The sequence below is a fragment of the Salvelinus fontinalis genome, chromosome 13 (genome assembly GCF_029448725.1).
Source record: "Salvelinus fontinalis isolate EN_2023a chromosome 13, ASM2944872v1, whole genome shotgun sequence".
Taxonomy (NCBI): domain Eukaryota; kingdom Metazoa; phylum Chordata; class Actinopteri; order Salmoniformes; family Salmonidae; genus Salvelinus; species Salvelinus fontinalis.
In genome coordinates, this window is record NC_074677.1 from 32,152,104 (window position 1) to 32,176,862 (window position 24,759).

Here is a 24,759-nt window from a genome sequence, read left to right on the forward strand (position 1 = left end):
CCTGAAGTCCACGATCATCTCTTTTGTTTAGCTGACGTTGAATGAGAGCTTGTTTTCCTGACACCACACGCTGAGTGCCCTCACCTCCTCCCTGTAGGCTGTCTTGTTGTTGGTGATCAAGCCCACTACTGTTGTCATCTGCAAACTTGATGAATGAGTTAGAGGCATGCATGGCCACGCAATCGTAGGTGAACAGGGAGTATAGGAGGGGGCTGAGCATGCACTCTTGTGTTGAGGGTCAGTGAAGTGGAGATGTTGTTCCATACCTTCACCACCTGGGGGCGGCCGTCAGAAAGTCCAGGACCCAATTGCACAGGGCGGCGTTGGGACCTAGCACCCCCAGCTTGATGATGAGCTTGGAGGGTACTATGGTGTTGAATGGTGAGCCTAGTCAATAAACAGCATTCTTACATAGGTATTATTTTTGTCCAGATGGGGTAGGGCAGTGTGCAGTGTGATGGCGATTGCGTTGTCTGTGGACCTGTTGAGGCGGTATGCAAACTGAAGTGGGTCTAGGGTGGCCGGTAAGGTGGAGGTGATTATGATCCTTGACTAGTATATCAAAGCACTTAATGATGACAGAAGTGAGTGCTACGGGGCGGTAGTCATTTACTTCAGTTATCTTTGCCGCCTTGGGTACAGGAACAATGGTAGCCATCTTGAAGCATGTGGGGACCGCAGACTTGGACAGGGAGCGATTGAATATGTCCATAAACACACCAGCCATCTGGTCTGCGCATGCTTTGAGGATGTGGCTAGGGATGCCGTCTGGGCCAGCAACCTTGCGAAGGTTAACACATTTAAATGTTTTACTCACATCACCCACGGAGAAGGAGGGGGGGGACAGCCCTTATTAGCGGGCTGCGACGGTGGCACTGTATTATACTCAAAGCGGGCAAAGAAGGTGTTTAGTTTGTCTGGAAGCGTGACGTGACTGGTTTTCTTTTTGTCATCCGTGATTTCCTGTAGACCCTGCCACATACTTCTCATGTCTGAGCCGTTGAATTGCGACTCCACCTTGTCCCTGTACTGGCATTTCGCTTGTTTTATTGCCTTGCGGAGGGAATAACTACACTGTTAATATTCAGTCATATTCCCAGACCTCTTTCCATGGTTAAATGCGGTGGATCGTGCTTTCAGTTTTGCACGAATGCTGCCATCCATCCATGGTTTCTGGTTAGGATAGGTTTTAATTGTCACAGTGGTACAACATCTCCAGGGTACAACATCTCCAGCGTTGAATGGTTCTCGCCACTGGTACATCCTGTTTGAGTTTCTGCCTATAAGATGGTAGGAGCAAGATGGCGTCATGGTCAAATTTGCCGAAGCGAGGGCGAGGGAGGGCCATATATGCATCGTGGAAGTTAAAGTGGCAGTGGTCGAGGGTGTTGCCCATGCGCTTAGTGCAATCAATATTCTGGTATAATTTAGGTCGCCTTGTTCTCAAATTTTCTTTGTTAAAATCCCCAGCTACAATAAATGCAGGCTCCGGATGTATGGTTTCCAGTTTGCATATAGTCCAGTGAAGTTCCTTGATGGCCGTCTTGGTGTCTGCTTGAGGGGGAATGTACACAGCTGTGACTATAACTGACAATTATTCTCTTGGTAGGTAAAATGGTTGGCATTTGATTGTAAGGAATTCTAGGTCGGGTGAGCAGAAGGGCTTGAGTTCCTGTATGTTATGATTATACCATGAGTCGTTAATCATGAAGCATACACCCCTGCCTTTCCTCTTCCCAGAGAGGTGTTTATCTCTGTCGGCGCGATGCATGGAGAAGCTCGGTGGCTGAACCGATTCCGACAGCATATCCCAAGTGAGCCATGTTTCCGTGAAACAGAGAATGTTACAATCTCTGATGTCTCTCTGGAAGGCAAGCCTTGCTCAAATATGATCTACCTTGTTGTCAAGAGACTGGACATTGGCTAGTAGTATACTTGGGAGCGGTGGGCGATGTGCATGGAGCCTGACCAGCTGACCTGTTCCTCTGCCCCTTCTGCGGCGCCGTTGTTTTGGGTCGACTACTGGAATTAGATCCATTGTCCTGGGTGGTGGTCCGAACAGAGGATCCACTTCTGGAAAGTCGTATTCCTGGTACTAATGTTGGTAAGTTGACTTTGCTCTTATATCCAATAGTTCTTCCCAGCTGTATGTAATAAGACTTAAGATTTCCTGGGGTAACAATGTAAGAAATAATACGTGAAAAACAAAGTACTGCATAGTTTCCTAAGAACTCGAAGCGAGGCGACCATCTCTGTCGACGCCATCATACAACTTTCCTTCTTAATGCGTTTGAGGCAATCGGTTGTGTTACAAAGCCGGGGTGGTATACAGAAGATAGCCCTATTTGGTAAAAGGCCAAGTCCATATTATGGCAAGAACAGCTCAAATAAGCAAAGAGAAACGACAGTCCATCATTACTTTAAGACATGAATGTCAGTTATTACGGAAAATGTCAAGAGCTTTCAACATTTCTTCAAGTGCAGTCACAAAAACCATCAAGCGCTATGATGAAACTGTCTCTCACGTGGACCGCCACAGGAGTAGAAGACCCAGAGTTACTTCTCCTGTAGAGGATAAGTTCATTAGAGTTACCAGCCTCCGAAATTGCAGCCCAAATAAATGCTTCACAGAGTTCAAGTAACAGACACATCTCAACATCAACTGTTCAGAGGAGACTGCGTGAATCAGGCCTTCACTACTAAATGAAACCAATAAGAAGAAGAGACTTGCTTGGGCCAAGAAACGCGAGCAATGGACATTAGACCGGTGGAAATTAGTCTTTTGGTCTGGTCCAAATTGGAGATTTTTGGTTCCAACCACTTTGTGAGATGCCGTAAATCATGGAGGAGGTGGTGTTATGGTGTGGGGGCGCTTTGCTGGTGACACTGTCTCTGATTTATTTAGAATTCTAGGCACACTTAACCAATGGCTACCACAGCATTCTGCATCCAATCTGGTTTGGGCTTAGTGGGACTATCAATTGTTTTTTAACAGGACAATGACCCAACACACCTCCAGGTTGTGTAAGGGCTATTTGACCAAGAAGGAGAGTGATGGAGTGCTGCATCAGATGACCTGGCCTCTACAATCCCCCGACCTCAACCAAATTGAGATGGTTTGGGATGACTTGGACCGCGGAGTGAAGGAAAAGCAGCCAACAAGTGCTCAGCATATGTGGGAACTCCTTCAAGAATGTTGGATAAGCATTCCAGGTGAAGCTGGTTGAGAGAATGCCAGGCTTGTGCAAAGCTGTCAAGACAATGGGTGGCTACTTTGAAGAATCTCAAATATAATATATATTTTGATTTGTTTAACACTTCTTTGGTTACTTCATGATTCCATGTGTGTTATTTCATAGTTTTGATGTCTTCAATATTATTCTACAATATAGTAAAAATAAAGACTTAAACTTAAAAATGTAGACTCCAAACTTTTGGCTGGTACTGTATGTCTTTTTCAAGTTGTATGTGTGCTTGTTTTTATAATGGTCAAATTAATTAATAAATGAATCAGTGAATCTCACTATGATACTTGGTCAATTGAGCGGGCTCTATGATACTCTATTCTGAGAGGTTTATTTAAACTCATTTATTTGAAACTAGTGTGAAATTTATTTTATTTGAGATTTGATTTAATATAGTTTATCAAACATTTAATCGGCCATAGCACATCTGATAGCATGATTCATTATGTGCCATCGACAGCTAGAACTCTGATTTGGTTAGTTAACTCTGGCAATGATTTAGCTGGGCCCACTCCAAATTAGAACACTGATATGCTTTTTGGTATAGCAACTTCCTGTACTTTTTCCCGAAGTCTTGTTTGTCATTTTTCATTTAATATTTTTTAATATTTTTGCTGTCATGTCGTACCAAAATGAGTTAATTACAGTTGCGGACGGGTGGTATACTGTGCGAGATGACAGGAGGTCTCTGATGATGCCTGATGGATTAGCATGGCTGTTTATTTTAACGCCCAAAGTGTTTATTTTATTTTAATTCCTAAGGCATTGATGCTTGCCGTAATTATTTAATGACTGCTGTACCACGCTGTGTCACTAAACACATTTCCCATCCGTTTTTTTAAGCTTTTGAGCATTTGGGTAAACAATTATGGTTGCTACCTGGACTACAAATCCCCCCCCTCTTTTTTCTTCCTGTTTGGCATTGACTGCTAATGATGTTAGAGGGTGTTGGAAGTCCACAATACAGGAGCAGAGAGCATGCTATGGCTATTGCTAATGAGATTCTTAATTGCCAATGCCCTTCAACCCTTTGAGTTCCAATTCAGGAATCTACGAAGCCATCTTTGACGAATGTCCATTGGAGGCCTAAGGCTAATAGTTAGCGCTTGATAAAAAGGAAACAATGAGTTTGTTATTCAGTACGAGTCAAAAGTTTGGACACACCTACTCATTCAAGGGTTTTTCTTTATGTTTACTATATTCTACATTTTAGAATATTAGTATAGACATCACAACTATGAAATAACACATTTGGAATTATGTAGTAACCAAAAAAGTGTTAAACAAATCAAAATATATTTGAGATTCTTCAAATAGCCACCCTTTGCCTTGATGACAGCTTTGCACACTCTTGGCATTCTCTCAACCAGCTTCACAAGGAATGCTATTCCAACAGTCTTGAAAGAGTTCCCACGTATGCTGAGCACTTGTTGACTGCTTTTCCCTCACTGCAGTCCAACTCATCCCACACCATCTCAATTTAGGACTCAAGAGTGGCGCAGCAGTCGAAGGCACTGCATCTCAGTGCTAGAGGCGCCACTACAGACATCCAGGCATCAAACCAGGGTATCACAACTGGCCGTGATCTGGAGTCCCATAGGGCGGCGCACAATTGGCTCAGCGTTGTTCGGGTTAGTGGAGGGTATGGCGGTGGTAAGCCGTCACTGTAAAATAAGAATATGATCCTAACTGACTTGCCTAGTTAAATAATTTTAAAAACATTTTAAAAATTGGGTTGAAGTTGGGTGATTGTAGAGGCCAGGTCATCAGATCTAGCACTCCATCACTCTCCTTCTTGGTCAAATAGCCCTTACACAGCTTGGAGGCGTTTTTGGTCATTGTCCTTTTGAAAAACAAATTATACTCCCATTAAGCTCAAAGCAGATGGGATGGCGTATCGCTGCAGAATGCTGTTGTAGCCATGCTGGTTAGGTGTGCCTTGAATTGTAAATAAATCACTGACAGTGTCACTATCAAAGCTCCCCACACCATCACACCACCTCCATGCACCTACTCTGTGTCTCACAAAGACTCTGCGGTTGGAACCAAAATTCTCAAATTTGGACTCATCAGACCAAAGGACAGATTTCCACCGGTCTAATGTCCATCGCTCGTGTTTCTTGGCCCAAGCAAGTCTCTTCTTATTATTCGTGTCGTTTAGTAGTGGTTTCTTTGCAGCAATTTGACCATGAAGGCCTGATTCACGCAGCCTCCTCTGAACAGTTGATGTGTCTGTTACTTGAACTCTGTGAAGCATTTATTTGTGCTCCAATCTGAGGTGCAGTTAACTCTAATGAACGTATCCTCTGCAGCAGAGGTAGCTCTGGGTCTTCCTTTCCTGTGGCGGTCCTCATGAGAGCCAGTTTCATCATAGCGCTTGATGGTTTTTGTGACTTTGTTTTCCGGATTGACTGACCTTCATGTCTTAAAGTAATGATGGACTGTCATTTGTCTTAGCTTATTTGAGCTGTTCCTGCCATAATATGGACTTGGTCTTTTACCAAATTGGGCTATTTTCTGTATACCACCCCTACCTTGTCACAACACAACTGATTGGCTCACACGCATTAAGAAGGAAAGAAATTCCACCAAATAAATGTTTAACTACGCACACCTGTTAATTGTAATGCATTCCAGTTGACTACCTCATGAAGCTGGTTGAGAGAATGCCAAGCGTGTGCAAAGCTGTCAAGGCAAAGGGTGGCTACTTTGAAGAATCGCAAATATAAAATATATTTTGATTTGTTTAACACTTTATTGGTTACTACATGATTCCATATGTTATTTCATAGTTTTGATGTCTTCACTATTATTCTACATGGTAGAAAATAATACAAATATAGAAAATCCCTGGAATGAGTAGGTGTCCAAACCTTTTGAGCTTTTACTGTATATGTCTTCGTCTTAAAGAGGTGTTTTCTGGTCTTATCGGTGGCTCGGTTTTGTGTTCGGCAAGCAAGATGTTTCATCACCAGCTCATTCACTTCAGCTTTACAGTGGGATTGTCACTTAACTCTCTGTTTATTAGATTAAAGTAATATTCTGGGCTTCTGTCAAGCTTTTGAGGGGCTAATACCAGGCTTTGATAGGCTTCATCATGGAGGGAATGTGCTAAATGGCCCGCTGAACCATGTTTTTTTTCGACGAGGGCCAAATTTTCCTGGAGCGAGTCTTTTATACCTTTCATTGTGTTCATTTATTTGGGGCTAATTTAGCATTCTCGGCTAGTGCAACTGGGTGCGGAAAAAACTGCAGCCTTTGTTCAAATCCACCCGACACGGGAGTTGTTTACCTTGAATTTCTAAGCAGTTAAGCTTGTTTTCCCTTTTTCTTGTTCTGCCCCATACTTTTCTCTGTGTTGAAGGGAGAGTGAGGAGACAAGGAAACGAAAGGTTGAGTGGAGTTTGACTCATAAGCTGACTGCAAGTCCGCCTTCTGGGAGGCTGGGTGGCAGCTCTAAACTTTGCCAGACTTCTCTCTCTCTGGTTCGCACTTTGGTTCTATCTCTCTCCATCTCTCTTTATCTCTCTCTGTTCTCTCCTAACATTATTTTTTTGCCTTCTCTCAACCCTTGCTTGGCTGAGAATGTAGATATCTTCAGTTGAGTTATGACCTGTAAAGAGATCCATGATTTCACCAAGCAGTTGGGCAATGAATGGTTGTCTTTTTAATATAGCATAAAAAAGAAAGTTGTGTGGCAGTTTCTCAGATATTGCAATGAAGGCTGCCTCATTACCGACATGAGGGACTCCCACATGAGCATCAGGTGTCTTCCAAGTTGGAAAACTAGCTCTTTTAGTATTTGTCAAGTAGGCATCTTCAATTGAAGAAGCCCCCATTTTTATGGGGGCAGGTAGTCTAGGTCTTAGAGCGTTAGGCCAGTAACCGTAAGGCCGCTGGTTCGAATGCCCGAGCAGACAAGGCGAAAAATCTGTCCATGTGCCTTTCAGCAAGGCACTTAACCCAAATTTTCTCGAGGGGCACTGTACTAGTCTGGCCGACCCTGTGAAACAACACCTTTCACTGCACTTATCTGGTGTATGTTACACTAGAACATTCTTTATTTTATTATATTCTCTGAGTGGCCTGCCTGCAGTCTCATACTGTATACCCACTCTACCTGTCCTATTCTCCTCATACTAATTTTAAAAGAGTTGGACAGATGAAGAAGGTTACCCAGTAGGCCTAGTACTCGGGTGAGTTGTTTTCATATCAGTGCAGAAGAAGGAAAGTAAACAAAGAGAGGAAGCCACTTTAGATTGGGGAGCACGTCTTGTCTACTCTCGTTTGCCTTCTCATAGACCCCAGTTTTTTTTCGGACAGCCACTATATCCGCAGTGGCCTCTTCTCACTATGCGATAATGGAAAGTCTTCAGACAGTATGTGAAGTGAGAAATAAGGAGAGGGGGAGTGCGAAGGGAAAAAAACGGGAGAGCTATCCATCAACGGCACAATCGGAGGCTGGGATCCTCCGTTCAGATAAGGACTGTTTAGAAAGATGGACGGCCATTGTCAGCGCCCAGCATCATCCAAAAAGGCTTAAATGAAATCTAAAGATTCTCAGCGGTGGCTTGAATTACCTCTGTAATACCTGCAATAAGGCCCAGGCTAAACCTAGTTCAAGGATGATTATAGTGGCAGTTCCCAGCGTTATTATTACAGATTGTAAACATTATCCTGCCCTAACCTCTTCAGCTCAGGGTCTGCCGGGAGAGGGAGAGTTGTGGTGGGGGTTGAGGAGAATACCATGGGTCAGGGATCACCAGCCAGATTTAGCCGCAGGCCGATTTTTTTTCTTTTCTTGAGTGGATGGTCGGGGGGGGGACATAATTACAAATAATTAGTAGACAGCAAATTGACCTCAAGAAGCCCAAACCTTGCATACATTTGTATACGATCTTGCATACATTTGTATACGATCACGTGTCTCTCTATTATGCATGTAAAACTTGAATAGATTTCTTAACTATTCAACAGCCATTGAAACTGCTGGCCGCCAAATTCAAATACAGAAATACTCATTATAAAAATTCAGAAAACAAAACATATTTTACATAGGTTTAAAGATTAACTGCTTGTGAATCCAACCACGGTGTCAGATTTAAAAAATGCTTTACGGCGAAAGCATACCTTACGATTATTTGAGAACATAGCCCACTAGACAAATCATTACAAACACTAGCTAGCCAGGTAGAACAGTTACACAATTTAGAAATAGAGATAAAATTAATCCCTTACCTTTGATCTTCATATGGTTCAACTCAGCAGACAATCATTTACTCAAATGTTCTTTTTGTTCGATAAAGTCTCTTTATACCCCAAAACCGTTTTGTTCACGCGTTTTCTTCAGTAATTCACAGGCTCAAAGCAGTCAAAACAGGAAGACGAAAAAATCCAAATTGTATCCGTAAAGTTCATAGAAACATGTCAAACGATGTTTATATTCAAACCTCAGGTTGTTTTTAGCCTAAATAATCGATAATATTTCAACCGGACAATAACGTCGTCAATTTAAAAGGTAAACATGAAACGCACTCTCTCGGTCTTGAGCAGGAAAAAGCTCTGTGACACGGCAGGGTCCACTCATTCTGACTGCTCTTACTTCTTAATTTTTCAGAATACAAGCCTGAAACAATTTCTGAAGACTGTTGACATCTAGTGGAAGGCATAGAAACTGCAGTTTGAGTCCTAAGTCAATGGATACTCTATTGGCATTGAATAGAAAACTACAAAACCACAAAAAAAAACGACTTCCTGAATGGATTTTTCTCAGGTTTTCGCCTGCCAAATCAGTTCTGTTATACTCACAGACACTATTTTAACAGTTTTGGAAACTTTAGAGTGTTTTCTTTCCAAATCTACCAGTTATATGCATATCATATATTATGGGCCCGAGATGCAGGCAGTTTAAATTGGGCATGCATTTCATCCAAAATTCCGAATGCTTCCCCGTACCCTAGAGAAGTTTAATTAAAATCACCTGGAGCTGATTTCCTGGTGTTTTTACAGTCTTATGTCCAACAATGAAAATAAATAAAGAAATAAGTCTCAGAAAACTTGGCTGGCCAAATAAAACCACCAGCCGCCAGTTGGGGAACCCTGCCATAGATAGTAGAGGGGGATGTGGCTGTGTTCTTTCCTACATTGAGTTTCAGGTCTCAGGGATTCATGTCCATTGGCAATTGGGCTCCAGAGTGGCGTAGCGGTCTAAGGCACTGCATCTCAGTGCAAGAAGCGTCACTACAGTACCTGGTTTGAATCCAGCCTGTATCACATCCGGCCGTTATTGGGAGTCCCATAAGGCGGCATGCAATTGGCCCAGCGTCGTCCGGTTTTGGCTGGGGTAGGCCGTCATTGTAAATAAGAATTTGTTCTTTACTGACTTGGTGTCCATGTCCTTTCCAAATACTTTCCATTGTTATTTTCACCAGTCAGAAATGGGGTTAATAGCAGCCTTTCTACCAGATTTGAATTGCAATGACACATTGTTGCAACACAAGTTAGGCTATGCTGCTTAGGCCTACATCCCCCTACCCAGTTAGAGGCATTGCTCCTGTTGATTTTCTATGGAGCAATGCATAACGTATCTTCATAAAGGAATGCCAAGTTGCGTTGAGATCTGCTCTTCGCATGAATAATCTTTACTGTGATTGGCCATCTCAGGTTAAAACAATGTTTCTAAGGAAGGAATACCACAGTCTGATGTAATATTACAGGTCAATATTACCGACAGGGAATCAATGGCTGAAGTTGTCCAGATAGCTGCATCAATCTAATCACTTCATTAGTGATACGGTCGTATGGAAACTGAAGCTTGGATTGGACGCGAATAAAGCTGCCATACAACACATACATTTGTTGTGTTTAAGATAATAACGACAAGAAAAAGTTAGTCTATTTCTGATTTGCTGTTCTCTCTCTAATATAAAGACATGGAAATCTAGCCTGCGATGGAATAAAAGGGCTTTTATTCTGACCTCTCATATTGACAGTCTATTTATGTCTCCGGCAGAACTCATTTCAGCCTCAGTTTCCTGCTGAGAATAAATGAAGCTTCTGGAGGACCCTCGCTGTGTCTCTGGAACTAGCCTGAGTATTCTGTTCTTAAGTGCAGATATTGGCAACAGTTCCCCCTCGCTAAGTACACCACACATTCAGTGAGACTTCCTTCTGCCAGCCGAGTCAATTTGGTCTATAGATGCTTTTAATTCCTTTTCCAGCATGCTTTGACAGGAGGGCCCAATGAGGCGGACCTGGCGATTTGTGAAGCCTGAAGGGACTCTCTCAGTGCTGATGTCATCGTCCATGTTAACTGTGTGTGGCCCAAATGACACATGTTGACGCCGCTGGTCTTACCTCCAGTTTCAACACTTCAAACTGATTTGAGCATTGAGTGAGCTCAGCCTCTTAGATCATATAGCCTACAGTACTATAACGTTTTCAAAAGCCTAGTCCTGCCAATGATCTTGGGCATAGCTGTCATATCTCCTGTCACATCGTGTCACAGTCCAGGTCATCTATTTTAGGCTTTGCGTAGTTGGTAGGAAACTTCATAATTTTAGGTCAAGTAAGCCTACATCAAAAAGAGGTTTGTTAATGTTGTTCTATCCCTTCATCATTAGGTCCTTACTTGCTCCAAACAAACTGATCAGCTGGAAAGGAATCATAAAGGGCAGGTTGTTTTGCTGGAGGGATTATAGCTAGCCAGTAACTTTGCTCAAATACCAACCCACTGGACAAATGCCCTGAGCATAACAGCACAGCCAATTTGGACTGTTCTGAGGCGAAAATTAGGACTCTTGGTAGGCCTATATTCCTCCTCACTACAGCCGACAGTACCTGTCAGCCCACGCCCGTCAGGAGCTGCCTGGCGATGTCGAGCCGGGTTTTATTTCAAAATGAGAATCAATGGTTGTTCTGACGGCCGCAATTACTGTCGTCTCCGTGTCAAGGTCCTCAAAAGACTACTGCCTTTTGGCTCTGAGCCTGTCCCTCTAACAGAACACCCTAATTACTCATTAGCAGCACATTTTTACCTTTTATAATCTCACGTCATAAAGGCTCTACCTTTTCATCTCGTTCAGGGGGAGGGCTGTCTGTCGGTGATCGTTAGCGTTAGCTGCCCCCCTCCGAAGCTCTATTACCTTTATGCCAATGATGAATTTATGAAATACCGCAGCCCAAGTGCACCGTCTCTCAATATCATGGGGTCAAAAGCCCCCCCCCAGCCCATTTCTTTGTCTCCTTATTTAATTTCCTGGCCGGCTAGGGCCTTGATTAATGCTTTGCGATGCCAGAGTTGGTCATCTGCTTTATTTTTTCTCCTTTTTTTTTCAAGATTCGTAGTGTGCCACCTGCTCCTCTGTTTTTCAAAGGAATGTTTTGATTGTAATGATGGTTTTTATTGCGTGCTTTTCATTTTCATTCTGGTATATGATGAGAAGTTTAATATATGAGGTTGAGTGATGGTTATAGCCTCGGAGCTCTCATAACGTGGGGAATTGACACCCCCAGCGCCTGTTGAATATACCCTGAGTGATGGTTATAGCCTCGGGGCTCTCATAACGTGGGGAATTGACACCCCCAGCGCCTGTTGAATATACCCTGAGTGATGGTTATAGCCTCGGAGCTCTCATAACGTGGGGAATTGACACCCCCAGCGCCTGTTGAATATACCCTGAGTGATGGTTATAGCCTCGGGGCTCTCATAACGTGGGGAATTGACACCCCCAGCGCCTGTTGAATATACCCTGAGTGATGGTTATAGCCTCGGGGCTCTCATAACGTGGGGAATTGACACCCCCAGCGCCTGTTGAATATACCCTGAGTGATGGTTATAGCCTCGGGGCTCTCATAACGTGGGGAATTGACACCCCCAGCGCCTGTTGAATATACCCTGAGTGATGGTTATAGCCTCGGAGCTCTCATAACGTGGAGAATTGACACCCCCAGCGCCTGTTGAATATACCCTGAGTGATGGTTATAGCCTCGGAGCTCTCATAACGTGGAGAATTGACACCCCCAGCGCCTGTTGAATATACCCTGAGTGATGGTTATAGCCTCGGAGCTCTCATAACGTGGAGAATTGACACCCCCAGCGCCTGTTGAATATAACCTGAGTGATGGTTATAGCCTCGGAGCTCTCATAACGTGGGGAATTGACACCCCCAGCGCCTGTTTGTAACGGCTGTCCTCCTCCTCTTCAGACGAAGAGGAGGAGTAGGGATTTGACCAAAACGCAGCGTTGTGATACGACATTAATATTTATTAAACAAGACGAAAACTAAACATACTTGAGAATATACAAAATAATAAACGAAGTCAAACAGACCCGAACAAACGAACTTACATAACACGAAGAACGCATGAACTGGTACAGACGACACAAACGAACGAACAAACAAACGAAACAGTCCCGTGTGGTGCACAGACACAGACACGGAAGACAATCACCCACAAACAAACAGTGTGAACAGCCTACCTTTTATATGGTTCTCAATCAGAGGAAAAGTCAAACACCTGTCTCTGATTGAGAACCATATAAGGCTAATTACAAACCACCTAAACATAGAAACACAAAACATAGAATGCCCACCCCAACTCGCCCTGACCAACTAAACACAATCAAAAATAACAGAAAACAGGTCAGGAACGTGACACTGTTGAATATACCCTGAGTGATGGTAATAGCCTCGGAGCTTTCATAACGTGGGGCTTTGACATGGGACATTGTTCAGTTCTGGATGAATAAATGCCAGCAGGAGCCTATTGTTTAGTAAACTATACTCAAAATGCTTCCATCACGGTATCCAAAACCCCATGGCTCATAGGTAATACCACCTACACAATTTTTAATGAAGAAGACTTACTGTTGCTTGGCATTTTGTTGAAATTGAATAGTGGATAGATTTTTTTTTTTACCCCCAGGGGTACGCCAAATAAAAATGTGATACACATTTAAAAAATTAAAAAATCTTCACATTTTCAAACAGTGCATTTATATTTTCCAACTGAGCTATACATTTGGGTGAGTTTTTTTTCTCTCCTGAGTAGCCTCGTTTCTCTGCCCCCAAAAAATTAAACCATCTAGTGTTCAGCGAAATAACAACACAATGTCAAATACAGGAAACCTTCACTCTTGCGCAGACATTTAGAAACGAAACATGACAATTTGAAAAATAAGCCACAGGAGTTTTTTGAGCGAGAATAAAGACGACTTTCAAGTAAGTAAGAGAAGTAAACTCAGCAAAAAACGAAACGTCTCTTTTTCAGGACCCTGTCTTTCAAAGATAATTCATAAAAATCCAAATAACTTCACAGATCTAAATTGTAAAGGGTTTAAACACTGTTTGCCATGCTTGTTCAATGAACCATAAACAATTAATGAACATGCACCTGTGGAGCGGTCGTTAAGACACTAACAGCTTACAGACGGTAGGCAATTAAGGTCACAGTTATGAAAACTTAGGACACTAAAGAGGCCTTTCTACTGACTCTGAAAAAGAAAGATACTCAGGGTCCCTGCTCATCTGTGTGAACATGCCTTAGACATGCTGCAAGGAGGCATGAGAACTGCAGATGTGGCCAGGGCAATAAATTGCAATGTCCGTACTGTGAGACGTCTAAGACAGCGCTACAGGGAGACAGGATGCAGCTGATCGTCCTCTCCGTGGCAGACCACGTGTAACAACACCTGCACAGGATCGGTACATCCGAACATCACACCTGCGTTTCAGGTACAGGATGACAACAACAACTGCCCGAGTTACACCAGGAACGCACAATCCCTCCAACAGTGCTCAGACTGTCTGCAATAGGCTGAGAGAGGCTGGACTGAGGGCTTGTAGGCCTGTTGTAAGGCAGGTCCTCACCAGACACCACCGGCAACAACGTTGCCTATGGGCACAAACCCACCGTTGCTGTAGGTGAGGGCTAGGGCCATTCCCCCCCCAGAAATGTCCGGGAACTTGCAGGTGCCTTGGTGGAAGAGTGGGGTAACATCTCACAGCAAGAACTGGCAAATCTGTTGCAGTCCATGAGGAGTTGATGCACTGCAGTACTTAATGCTGCTGATGGCCACACCAGATACTGACTGTTACTTTTGATTTTGACCCCCCTTTTGTTCAGGGACACATTATTCCATATCTGTTAGTCACATGTCTGTGGAACATGTCTGTGTTCAGTTTATGTCTGTTGAATCTTATATTCATACAAATATTTACACATGTTAAGTTTTCTGAAAATAAACAGTTTGCGGAGTTTATAAAAGCAACCGATACCATTAATAAGAAGAGGCTAGAAGTGTCTTATATGGTGAGCTACTGAGTGGCTAGGACAGGCAAGTCCCATACTTTTGTGGAGAATTTCTGCCGCGGATATGGCTGGGACAATGCTGTGGGAAAAGGCCATAAAAACTATACAGACAATGACTTCATCAAACAACAACTGTTTCACGACGCATCAGTGACATGGCAGGAGATGTTTTGAAACAATTACTGCTTTGCATACAAGCTAGTGAATTATATGCGTTACAGCTGGATGAGTCAAGAGACGTGGCGGGCCTGGCACAGCTCCTGGTATATGTCCGTTACGTTGATGGGGGGAGGGGGGGAGGAGACATCTTCTGCAACCACTGGAAACCAGGACAACATGAGATGATTTTTTTAGAGTTCTGGACAGCTTTGTGACATCAAATGTACTTTGGTGATCAAGACGTGTTGGTATCTGTACTGATGGCACAAAAGTCATGACAGGGAGACAAAGTGGAGTGGTAACGCGCGTGCAAGCAGTTGCTCCCGATGCCACTTGGGTACACTGCAGCATCCACCGAGAGGCTCTTGCTGCCAAGAGTATGCCTGACAGCTTCAAAGACTTTGACCCTGGTGCTAGATGGGATACACAGCTGGAGGTTGAATGTTTGAAGGGGTAAAGGACTATAAAAAGTTGGGAACCACTGCTAAACGAATGGTATCCTTTCAGTTGAGCGTATTAGTGCTTCACCGGTCTACTGGAAGTTTATGCTGTTGCTATGCAACCTCTTGATAGCTTGTTAGCATAACAGATTACTAGCTAGACATTTAGACTTCGGGTGTGTTCTTAACTTCTTATGTCTGTAATCCTGATATTCACTGGGTGCTGAATATGACAACACCCAGTGAATGTGCAGGGTGCCAAATTCAAAACAACAGAAATCTCATAATTAAAATTCCTCAGAAATACATGTTTCTTATACCTTTTTAAAGGTAATCTTGTTGTTAATCCCACCAAAGTGTCCGATTTCAAATATGCTTTTCAGCGAAAGCCCTACAAACGATTATGTTAGGTCACCATCAAACCACAATAAGCACAGCCATTTTTCCAGCGAAAGATAGCAATCACAAAAAGCAGAAATATAGCTAAAATGAATCACTAAACCTTGATGATCTTCATCAGATGACACTCATAGGACTTCATGTTACACATTAGATGCATGTTTTGTTTGATAAAGTTCATATTTATATAAACAAATCTGAGTTTACAATGGCGCGTTACATTCACTAGTTCCAAAAACATCCAGTAATAGTGCATAGCCACATTGTTTCAACAGAAATACTCATCATACATGTAGATGATAATACAAGTTATACACATGGAATTATAGATATACCTCTCCTTAATGCAACCGCTGTGTCAGATTTCAAAAGAACTTTACGGAAAAAGCAAATCATGCAATAATCTGAGACGGAGCTCAGAACAATAGCCAAATTAGCCGCCATGTTGGAGTCAACAGAAACCAGAAATTACATGATAAATATTCCCTTACCATTGATGGTCCTCATCAGAATGCACTCCCAGGAATCCCAGGTCCACAATAAATGCTTGATTTGATCGATAATGTCCGTTATTTATGTCCAATTAGCTACTTTGGTTAGCGCGTTTGGTAAACAATTCCAAAGTCACAAAGCGCGTTCACTAAAACGTGACAAAATGTCCAAAAGTTCCGTAACAGTCAGTAGAAACATGTCAAATGATGTATTGAATCAATCTTTAGAATGTTGTTAACATACCACTTGAATAACGTTCCAACCGGAGAATTACATTGACTTCAGATGAACGATGGAACGGAGCTGCCTCTAACGTGAACGCGTGTGGTCAAAGCATGGTCAGGTCATGGCAGTGGTGAGTCATTCCTGTCTCCTTCGGCCCCACTTCACAGTAGAGTCATCAGACAAAGTGCTATTGACTGTTGACATCTAGTGGAAGCCGTAGGAAGCGAAAACTCATCCATATCTCGCTGTAATTTCAATGGGAGCTTGGTTGAAAATCTACCAGCCTCAGAAAAAATCGAGACAGGAAGTGGAACTTCTCAGGTTTTTGCCTGCCATATGAGTTATGTTATACTCACAGACATAATTCAAACAGTTTTAGAAACGTCAGTGTTTTCTATCCAATACTAATAATAATATGCATATATTAGCAACTATGACTGAGGAGCAAGCCGTTTACTCTGGGCACCTCTGTGCACCTTTCATCCAAGCTACTCAATACTGCCCCTGCAGCCAAAAGAAGTTAGATTCAAGTGCCAGAGTGCCCTCTGGGCGTTCATATATTGAGTGTTGTTAGATTGTCCGTTTGTAAATTCAGAGCATTTAGCTCTCGTAGTGTTCAGAGCGCACACCGGATGCTCTGGCCGAAGAGTAGGCTTGATTCGAGAGTTCTGACCTTACAATGGCAGTCAAGCATCCAAGCTAACTGGCTAACATTGGCTAGCTTGCTAGCTACTTCCAGACACACATGAGAGAACACCTCACTTTGACCATTTTACTTGCCCTAGCAGCGCTGGTTAGGCAGTTCATGTTATCCAGAGCGTTGGTGACAAACTGTGCTGCTGTCAACAATTTAATTACGCTTTTTGCAGATGTTTACTGACACCGGTTATATTCCATGGGTTTTGAGCTTTCGTAAATTCGTCATTTTTTCTGCGCTCTGGTACACTCAGACGAGAGTGCTCTGAAATCAGAGTAGATAGCCAGAGCGAATTTACGAAAGCACCTAAATGTCCATTGACAACGCTCAATGACTATACCACTTAGCTAAGCTAAGTATGACTGGAATAATCAAGTCAATAAACGTTGGTTAGTAGCCAACTAACGTTAGGTAGCTAGCTAACATACCTTTACATACTGCTGTAATAATATACTATGTGGTTTGTAAGGATAGCGTAGCGAACAAATTGTCAGCCAACATAACGTGTAAGGTAACTTATTTGAAAAGTCGTTGCTCAACATTTTCTTAACATTTGTCATAATTATTTAAAGCAATGAATTGTTGGACTTTGGGTGCATATTTTCTTAAAATCTGAAAATGATGTAAAGCCACGGTATTTTTTTGAAGAATTGCATTATGGGCCCTAAAAGCACGGAAATAGTGTCCACTGCTTTTATATTTCGTATTTTGGCGAATGTAGTACGACATCCGGGAACTTTTGCTATACTAACTATAACCATATTATGACCAATAAGCATACTATATACTTAATTTACATCACAAATAGTACGATTAGTGCGGTTAGTATGAGTATTCAAACACAGCTAATGTCTTTATTTGTTTCTACCGCAATGGTGGAGAGGAGAGTGAGATGCTAATCTTTTCCTTGCCTGGGAAGTTTGTCTGTATACTTTTTTGGAAGCGAAGCATTTTAAATGTTCATGACATTCATGAAAAAAAATTACTTGAGTTGTTAGCAGGATAAGAGGCTGACATTCAGCACATGGGGTGGATTAATACACTCCATGTTTCTCCTGACAGCTCTCTCTTTCTTCCTGCTTTTTGGGGAAAGAGGCCAAATCCTTAGATGTCATTAATTTATCTCTCCGGGGTCAGACGCTGAATATCTTGACTTCAGAGGGGCGGTCACAAATGGCGGTCTCCCTCACTATCCTTCTATAAAACACCCAAACCGGAGGAGAAAGCTAGCCAGGGAACTTTTAATAGATCCAATAAACAGAAACACGTTGGTTACAAGCGACCCAGGCCCTTGAGCTGGCCCTTCCATCGGCTTTAAAGCCCATGTCAAGGATAAAGACATCCCTTAATGAGATGGTTATTAAGCTGCTATGAGCTAAAGGCCATACAGCTAAGCTAAGTGGACCACCAGGGCACCCCTGTGCTGGTGCGGCAACTAATCCCACGGAGAGGCACACTACTGTGGCCACGGCACCAGGCTTCGTCTGCCTCTCCTGGCTGTCACAGCTCTGCTGATTTCTAATTAAATGACCCGAAGCCGCATTGTAATATTCAATGCAAATGTGGGTGGGGTGGGGGGTCTGTGAGCCCCCTTCTGGCGGTAAACCTAGATATCCCACGACGCACCCGCCACCAGATTCGTTCTCCTTGACCTCCTTCTATACAGTCACCCACCAAAGAGCTTACAGGTGTGTTCGGGGCTAAGAGAAGCAATTTAGATTTGAATTGTTTCAAGACTCGTTCAAGTGATGGGAGAGGGAGTCCCTTATGTGAAGTAGTAGCTGTCATTTGGATTAGGTTAAATAATCCCTTTCCTCCTCAATGGCTCCCCCCTCTCTCCTCCCTCCTCCCTCCACCCCTCAGGCTCTCTTCTTCCTCCCCCCCTGCCAAGCCCACTGGGATCATAGCGCCAGTGTAAAAACTCAGGCCAGGTGCTGATAGAACTTTTCTTTTTTTTCTCTCTCGCGTTCCCTCTCTACTTCCATCTCAAGTATGGCAGTTAACTAACGTAGCCCAACCACAGAATAGGGGGAAGATTAGCACGCCCACCCTCTCTCGCTGCTTCCTTTTTTTTGCTTCCTGCCGTCGGGCTGCTCCACACGTAGCGGCCCCACCGAGAGATGGAGAGAGGGAGAGGAAACACTGAGGGCAAAACCCCATGGGTGCTGAGGATTTAGCACATCCTGGGAGACTAAGGAATATGTGGAGGACTGAGGAGATGAAGCAGCCAGTCAGTGAGGCTTGATCAGGAACGATCTGAGAAGAGGACAGAATGGCAGCTGTGTTGGTTTGATATGGCAAACGGTATGCGCCTGACTCTCACACACATACACAAACGGAGGTATAAACATACCTGTGTGCCCCCACAAAACAAAGGAAACTATCTGAATGAGCGAATGAATAATGGAGCTCGGCAATGACTAGGGTTGCTGCATCCGCTCTCGTTGAGCCGTTTTTGAGACCACCTTGGCAGAATAATAGATATTGCACATGCCACCGCCGGAGCACGGATCAGATGACACTGCATGCATGTTGATGTTATCGGGTTACTGCCCACCATATGATTGGCTTTGAGAGAAACATATTGACTGACTTTCTGAAGGAGGTGAAGTGAGGTTTTGCCGATATTCTCTGCTTGTGTCTCCGTGGAGCTAATTCTAATGTAAATGTCAAATGGACCACGGTCAGGCGGAGAGAAGCCTGACAAGGCCCTGAAGTTATTTACCTTGAGTTACAGTGCCTTTCGAAATTATTCATACCCTTGGACTTATTCCACATTTTGCTGTGTTACAGCCTGAATTCAAGATTGATTACATCTATATTTTGTATCACCTATCTACACACAATACCCCATAATGACAGTGAAAACATTTTGGAAAATGTATATTTGCTAATTTATTGAAAATGAAATACAGAAATATCTAATTTACATAAGTATTCACACCCCAGAGTCAATACTTTGTAGAACCACCTTTGGCAGCGTCTTTCTGGGTAAGTTTCTAAAGCTTTCCACACTTGGATTGTGCAATATTAGCCCATTTATTATTTAAAAATTCTTCAAGCTCTGTCAAATTAGTTGTTGATCATTGCTAGACAACCATTTTCAGGTTCTGCCATAAATTTTAAAGTAGATTTAAGTCAAAACTGTGACCTGGTCACTCAGGAACCTTCACTGTCTTCTGGGTAAGCAACTCCAGTGTAGATTTGGCCTTGTGTTTTAGGTTACTATCCTGCTGTAAGGTGAATTCATCTCTGTGTCTTGTGGAAAACAGACTGATCCAGGATTTCAACTCGGACTTTACCTCTGCTTAGCTCCATTACGTTTCTTTTTGGTCCTGAAAAACTCCAGTCCTTAACAATTACAGGCATACTCGTATAGGGCTGTAGCGTTCACCAGATTTTGCCAGCCGTTGATTGTCAAGCAAATAACTGTCGCTCTCACAGTAATTGACCGTTAATTAACATAAACACATTTAGCACCTCCTGGCTTCCACACATCAGTGTTCTACAAGCCACTGATGCAGACCTTTGGAACATCTACATTTAAATAAAAAATGTAATATAGACTACACCTTCATAATAAATCCATAATTTATTTTAGACAGGTTTAAAGAAACATGATATGAAGAAAATGTTGTCTATTTCAGAAGAACAGAATAGCATACTCTGAGTTGTCCTTATGTTAGATCCTGATCTGGCTATGCCATATGGCTGTGGGCTATACTAGTTCATTTAGCAGACAAGATTTTTTTGTAATTCCGTGGCATTATTTTATTTTATAGTATGAAGAATACAATTGAACAAAGCTGAGTAAAATATAAATGATATTTTCTCCAAACGATTTCAAGGAGTCTGCACATGCAGCTATTGTGTTGAGCGGTTAACAAAGAAATAGATACACCTATATGCTTAATTTAGAGTTATTAATGTATCTTGTTCTACAAACTTTGAGCTATATATGTTTTGATTTTAATACATTGTATGGCTGCGTGATGTGACTCAAACGATAATTTGAAAGAAGTCGCTTGAAAGGCATGAGCTATGCTTTGTTTTTTTGCGCAGGCTGTACACACTTCATCAGTCTTTCATTCAAAATTTAAGAAGCACTTGATAATGACTTTCCCGGTGGCATCCGTTTTGTGAGGCCATAATGCACCTTAAAAAAATCTCCCTGACTGCTGCCTGCTCTGAAGTACCTCTCACGCACACGGCTCTCTATCACGTGATTTAGTTTGTCTCATAGGCTACAAGTGAAGACGGACACATCGGGGACGCAACTGCGCACGTCCTTATCCAATTCTGAGGTGATTATTGAAGATATCGGAAGAACTGTCCACATTTACTTTTCGTCAGACAGCAAGATGAGTAGGCCTAACGAACAGCTAAAGCACCAGCCTATGGCAATCCACTATCCCCCGTAGTACAAAAGTTGACCTATTCTGTGCGAGAAATAAATATTCCAAACTTAGTCTGGGAGAGTTGTGGGATGCGATAGATGGCAAATGAATACATCCACTAGCATAAACAACCTTTTTTACACAGTGAGGCTGACACAACAGATCAGAACGCTTACCTTAAAATGTTGATGAACTATTAGGTATTTTTTTCACATTATAAGCACAGCAATGGGCACACGGCAGTAGGCTAAAAGCGTGAATGTTCCATTATCAAAAGTGACCACATATCCGATTATGCATGTAACGTTTTTATTATGAAGGTGCATTTTTATGGTTAAGATGATCTAATCAAACTTTAAACTCATGCACTGCTTATGTATGCCAGTTAGGCTCTACACCCCTTGTAAGAGGATTAATGTGCTTCATTTTAAGAAGTTATTTGGCCACTTTAGTTCTGATACAAACCTTATCAAAACATATAGGCCTAGGGACTAGGCTACATGAGGTGTGCGACAATGATTAGAAAGTCACACAAAAAAAGGCAATGTTTTTGTGTAATAATATATAATTCTTAAGTGATAGGCTAATATTGTGACCCATCAGACCATTCTTGATTTAATCGTTTCTTTACATACTAAATAATATATGTGTGAAATTAGTTTTGTTTTAGAATGGACCATTATCATGCACCTGTCTCAAAACAGGGGCAGGGGAAAAGTACATGTCATCTCTACACTTAAATAGCGAATGGAGGATGCTTTTCCTGTGGTTCATTTTCATGCCAGCCATGTAAGCTATACTCCTGTTGTAAATATAAGCAATGTGCTTAATATTAGTAAAAAGTGAGAAATAAATATAGTAGGCTTAGCCTATAGAGAAAGCTGATGGGAACCGCCTGTTTTTAATAGAGGCCATCACTCAGTTTTCTCTCGCAATTGCATAGCCTATAGAGATCAAATCAAAACTAAATGTAATGGTCACATACACATATTCAGCAGATGTTGTTGCGGGTGTAGCGAAATGCTTGTGTTCCTAACTCCAGCAGTGCAGTAGTATCTAACAATTCTCAACAATACACAAATCAAAAGAATGGAATTAAGAAATATATAAATATTAGGACGATCAATGTCGGATACAGTAGAGTAGAATACAGTATATACATATGAGATGAGTAAAGCAGTATGTAAACATTATTAAAGTGATTAGTGTTCTATTATTAAAGTGGCCAGTGCAGGGTTGAGTAGCTGGGTGGTAGCTGGTTACTGATGGCTATTTAACAGTCTGATGGCCTTGAGATAGAAGCTGTTTTTCAGTCTATCGGTCCCAGCTTTGATGCACCTGTACTGACCTCGCCTTCTGGATGATAGCGGGGTGAACAGGCCATGGCCAGGTTAGTTGTTGTCCTTGATGATCTTTTTGGCATTTCTGTGATATCGGGTGCTGTAGGTGTCCTGTAGGGCAGGCAGTGTACCCCCGGTTATACGTTGGATAGACCGTAATACCCTCTGGAGAGCCTTGCGGTTGCGGGCTGTGCAGTTGCCATACCAGGCAGTGATACAGCCCGACAGGATGCTCTCAGTTGTGCATCTGTAAAAGTTTGAGGCTCTTAGGGGCCAAGCCAAATTTCTTCAGCCTCCACCCCACTGTCTGTGTGGGTGGACCAATTCAGATGTTCAGTGACGTGTACACTGTGGTACTTGAAGCTTTACACCTTCTACACTGTGGTCCAGTCGATGTGGATAGGGGCGTGCTCCCTCTGCTGTTTCCTAAAGTCCACGATCAGCTCCTTCATTTTGCTGACGTTGTGGGAGAGGTTATTTTCTGGCACCACTCCGCCAGGGCCCTCACTACTCCCTGTAGCCTGTCCCGTCATTGTTGGTAAACCAGGCTTACTACTTTTTCATCTGCAAACTTGATGATTGAGTTGGAGGCGTGCATGGCCATGCAGTCATGGGTGAACAGGAAGTACAGGAGAGAGCTGAGCACGCACCCTTGTGGGGCCCTTGTGTTGGGGATCAGCGAAGTGGCGTTGTTTCTTACCTTCACCACCTGGGGGCGGCCAATCAGGAAGTCCAGAACCTAGTTGCACAGGGCGGGGTTCAGACCCAGGGCCCTGAGCTTAATGATGAGCTTGGAGGGTACTATGGTGTTGAAGGCTACGCTATAGTCAATGAATAGCATTCTGAGCATTCTGTGGATCTATTGGGGCGGTAAGGAAATTGGAGTGGGTCTAGGGTGTCAGGTAAGGTAGAGGTGACATGATCCTTGACTAGTCTCTCAAAGCACTTCATGATGACAGAAGTGAGTGCTATGGGGCGATGGTCATTTAGCTCAGTTCCCTTTGCTTTCTTGGGTATAGGAACAATGGTGGACATCTTGAAGCAAGTGGGGATAGCAGACTGAGATAGGGAGAGATTGAAATTTGTCCGTAAATACTCCAGCCAGCTGGTCTGCGCATGCTCTGAGGATTCTGCTAGGGATGCCGTCTGGGCCGGCAGCCTTGCGAGGGTTAACACGCTTAAATGTCTTGCTCACGTCAGCCACAGAGAACTAGAACTAGAGCCCTTGTGAGACCATATGCTGACACATGCACATTTGTGGCCTGCTGGAGGTCATTTTGCAGGGCCCTGGCAGTGCTCCTCCTTGCACAAAGGCGGAGGTAGCGGTCCTTCTGCTGGGTTGTTGCCCTCCTACGGCCTCCTCCACGTCTCCTGATGTACTGGCCTGTCTCCTGGTAGCGCCTCCATGCTCTGGACACTACGCTGACAGACACAGCAAACCTTCTTGCCACAGCTCGCATTGATGTGCCATCCTGGATGAGCTGCACTACCTGAGCCACTTGTGTGGGTTGTAGACTCCATCTCATGCTACCACTAGAGTGAAAGCACCGCCAGCATTCAAAAGTGACCAAAACATCAGCCAGGAAGCATAGGAACTGAGAAGTGGTCTGTGGTCACCACCTGCCGAATCACTCCTCTATTGGGGGTGTCTTGCTAATTGCCTATAATTTCCACCTTTTGTCTATTCCATTTACACAACAGCATGTGAAATGTATTGTCAATCAGTGTTGATTCCTAAGTGGACAGTTTGATTTCACAGAAGTGTGATTGACTTGGAGTTGCATTGTGTTGTTTAAGTGTTCCCTTTATTTTTTTGAGCAGTGTATATATATTTATTATTACATTTCTCTTTATAAGCTTGGTTGCACAACTAAAGGTCAGTACGCTGCATTTTGAACAGTCAGGAATTATCAAATGAATTCAGGGCTTGTAAAACTAATATAAATATCAGCCTTCAACTATAAGACCCACTATAATCTAATTATCAAAATTGTGCAACCTGCTTTTTTTCTCTAATCAATGATCTGGCTTTCAAGTCTATGAAAATCCCCT

The 24,759-nt window shown here is 43.0% G+C and overlaps 1 protein-coding gene and 1 non-coding gene across 6 annotated transcripts in view; both read left to right on the forward strand.

Moving 5' to 3' along the window:
* Nucleotides 1-24,759, forward strand: part of LOC129868440 (cell adhesion molecule 1-like) — a 542,438-nt gene that overhangs the window by 173,279 nt on the left and 344,400 nt on the right. The gene's annotated exons all lie outside the window — the stretch shown is intronic.
* LOC129869131 (U7 small nuclear RNA) lies at nt 7,027-7,082 on the forward strand. The gene has a single exon (XR_008761854.1). It is a non-coding gene; the product is annotated as a U7 small nuclear RNA (small nuclear RNA).